This window comes from Parasteatoda tepidariorum, chromosome 8 (genome assembly GCF_043381705.1).
Source record: "Parasteatoda tepidariorum isolate YZ-2023 chromosome 8, CAS_Ptep_4.0, whole genome shotgun sequence".
NCBI lineage: Eukaryota > Metazoa > Arthropoda > Arachnida > Araneae > Theridiidae > Parasteatoda > Parasteatoda tepidariorum.
The window spans coordinates 45,086,920-45,091,078 of NC_092211.1; positions in this window are offsets into that span (position 1 = coordinate 45,086,920).

A 4,159-nucleotide genomic window follows, 5' to 3' on the forward strand; every position below is an offset into this window, starting at 1 on the left:
TCTTTGCTCTTTTGTTAACATATAACATTTCTTAAAAACAGCGCTTATCAATTAATATATTTAGCATGCATAATTAGCATTTTCTTTTATTTAATGTTGATTTAAATTGAAATTATGAGAAGTTTTGTTGTTTCTAAAGTCTGAACTTTTTTTTCTTATAAAGAATGTTAAAATACTCTAAATATGTTGGCTAAATGTTGTACGAATTTAAAAATTGAATTAAAGAATTTTGGCATTCAACTTAAGAAATGTAGATGCTCTTAAAGATTTACTTTTTAAAAGAGTGTATTTTGAAGCAAAATATTTTCAAAGGTTTCAACATTTATGAAAATATTTTTACTTAAGCAATATTGCAGTGTATGGCCCTAACTTGAAAGAATTCTTTGACACTCTTAAATATCTTATAATAGTAGCAGAAACGCTAAATCTGTGGCATAGTTCAACTTTAAACCAGTATTTCTGAGAATGTATAATTCTTTGACTAATTTTTGATATTACTCTATTCTTTATAGAATAATAATTTAAAATAGCATGTTATTTTAAATTTTCAAAAATTTGCTTCAATTTTTGAATTGTAGTAAACTTAACTGTGAAGAAAATTTTTTAACTGTCTTTTAAATTGCAGTTTTGCTGCTCTCTATCCATCATCGACCATGAAACTCACTTAGTCATTAAGTTGTAAAGATTGTAAATAACATACTACATTTAAATAATTCCATTCAGCAAAAACGTTTTTGTATATTCTTAACAATGACACCTTTTCTTTACCAATTTTAAAGGTTATGAGTTGTTGAAAAATGTCAATTTATTCTAAGTGCTTATAAATATAATTAAACGATCTTTCAAATTTTCAATACATCTTAATTAAAATCTAATCTATGGTTTAATTGACATGGATTTCAAGGACTATGGTTTCATTCATCGAGTTTTTCCATGTTATTTTAATGCGAAACTATTTTTGGGTTATCATCCTAGTAAAATATATCGTTTTAAAGTGCATTTTAGTAAGTAATTACTCATGAACAAAGTTTTTGTTTTCTATAAAACTTATTTAAAATACTTCTTCTAAATTTTTGTTCGACTATTATTTACGAAAATGATGATTAGTTATTTTTGGTAGTAGGAAATAATTGAAAAAAAATTATGTATCAAGTAGAAAAAATTAATGAAGAAAAGATACTTATTCGATTAGGCGAGCCCTTTATGGGAGACTAAGGATTTTCCATAATTTCAGAAAGCATTTTTTCCAGTGATAGTGCATTGCAGTGAATTACAATTAAAAGAACTTTTTTCCACTTTAAATATTTCAAGACGTATATTAACGTCAGATAGAGTAAGTCATACTCTAAAAGTCATAATAAGGTCTTATTAAAAGTTTATTTGTTTTTAATATACCAGCTTTAGTTTGCTAAATTTGCTCGAAATTCAAATGTTGCATTATATGTAAAAGGTACCAAATATACTAGCATGTGTACAAAGTATTATTGTGATATATTTGGTAATTATTAAAACTTCTCCAATACTGAGCAGCTTTAATACAGATACTGTGGAAATCAGTTTATTACTATTCCTCGAAAGGGATATGTACCGGCTAAAAATAGATGTGATAAATTGACTATCTATTGATTTAGTTCACTATCATGATTATCATATTGATTAAGTATGTCTTTTATCAAAGTTTTCTGATACTTTTTAAGATGAAGTTTTTTGACTATATATTTGATTCCCAAGTAAAACAATTTTTGGAGAAAAAAAAACCCTACACAGAAATTAGCTCTTTAATGTAACTGCAATCATGGTATTGTTTCTACTTATGTCGACTTATTCTAACGAGTGAAGATGAGTCATTATTTTACAAGTAAAAACAACTAAAAATATATATTAGATGCTAAAAAAGAATCAGAGCCTGTTTTGCACTAGTCCAAAAATACATGTCGTTTCTTACCAACATGAACTTCTGATCTTAAAATAGCAATCATCGATATCTCATTCAGTAAAGGATGACTAATAGCTTTTGCACTGGTCTGCTCCAGTACTAATACGTAAAATAACACAAGCCTGCGAAATTGAACTTTTTGAAAAATACAAGAGAAGTTATTGTTGATTTATATGTTATTTGATGTGCTGATTTTGAAAATGACCTTCATTTTCCCCAATCACATCAGGATTTTTTATAAAATCGATATTAATGTTTTTACTAAAATCCTATTTGGAAAGGAATTCTCTCAAATAATTTTGCATGCACTATCCGGTAACTGTTCTCTTCATTCATTTTGATCTATGTAAAATTTAATCTTGTGAAAGAAAATTGATTTGTGAGCTATCAGCTAATTTTTTATAGGTTAAAATGAATAAAAAATACTGTTACCAGACAGCAGAAGTCACCTCTGGTCAAGAGAAAAACAATAAGTTCTTTGTGTTCAAACTTTTTACATCAGTTTCTAGAAGAAAATCACCAACATACCATTTTAATTTGTTTTTATTGAGATAACTTACGTAAAATTGATGATTAACCAAGAATAACAAATATTGTGTATGTGTATATGAAAGTTTGAAACAAAAAACAAAACAAATAAAACAAAAAAAAAAAAAATAAGAAAAGTTTCTATTTAAGTATATACTCGCTTTCCTCTAAAACTTATTTTTGATGATCTTCTTTTATGCTTAATCTCAGGTTTATCCCGAGCTATCATCCAACTGTAGTCAGCGAGCATGTTCTTGTCCCATCTTCCTTGATGTTTGCGCTAAATATCTCTGATATCTTGATGGAACCTTTCCCCTTGTTCTTCGCTAACTGCTCCTAAATTTTCAGGGAATAAGTCGACATGTGAGTGAAGGAAATGCATTTTTACACTCATGGAGCAACCCAACGTTTTAAATTTGTCCAGCATTTTCATTACAACTTCCTTATAATCAGGATCCTTGTAATTAGCTAGAAATTCACTGACGACATCTTTGAAAGCAACCCACGCTTCTTTTTCCGTTTCTGTCATGTTAGTCTCAAATTCTTTATCCTTCATGAGTTTACGGATATCTGGACCAACAAATATTCCTTCTTTCAACTTAGCTTGGGATAAAAATGAAAACTTTTTGCACAGGTATTTGAAACAATTGCCATCTTTTGGAACAGCCTTGACAGACTACTTCATTACACCTAATTTTATATGTAGCGGAGGTAACAATACTCTTTTCGGATCAACTAAGCTGTTTCGAATTACGTTCTTGGTGCCTGGGGGGTTAAGATTTTGTCTTTTCGGCCATTCTTTTTTGACCCAATGTTGAGTCTTGTCACGGCTGTCCCACTCACAAATGAAACATGGGTACTTTATAAATCCCCCTTATTAACCGAGAAGCATGGAGATAACTTTCAAATCACCGCAAATGGTCTAACTGTGGTCGATATATTTTATTTCGTTCAGGACGAGAGCCAGGTTTAGATATTAGTCTTTGATTTTTTCGGTTATACCCACGAACATGGCAGGAACAAAAATAACAATCATCAAAGTGGTTTTGGGGCTCTCTCCACGTCATAGGAATTCCAAATCGTAAAGCAGTCTTCTTTCCTTGATGCCATAAGCGTAGATCATTGAGACACTGCACACAAACTTTATGAGGTGCCCAAGATTTGTCCTGATCTCCGAGTTTCTAGTCAAAATAAGCGAGATAAAGTTGTCTTACATAGTCTGTAATGCTCCTCATACGATTTTTAACTACACTATATTCACTGCATGTATAACAAAAGTCATCTGGGAAATTTTCACAATGTCTTGAACTCAAAGCCATGTTTCACGAAACGCACAGAAAAAAGCAAACTTTAAAATGTCTCCCTATAACGCTTGCTAGTGCTTCTGAGAGGTCAGCGGACATAGATAAGGATTCTCGCGACGCTATTGGTAGAGAGAGATTGTTACAGAGAGAGGAACGGTGACAGGAAGTAGTGATAGAGGGGTACTTTTGTAGATTTGACCAAAGTAGAATGCTGGTCCATCAAAAAAGGAAGAAATTCAAAAATGAAAATTTTTTTATGGTAAATGTTCATAAAAATTCCAATAAAATTGAATTTTTCTAAAAAACGTGATGTGATGGACATTTTTCATTATAATTTTCCATTTCAGCACCAAAAAATACATTAAGTTCAGCTATCAGACCTCTTGTATTT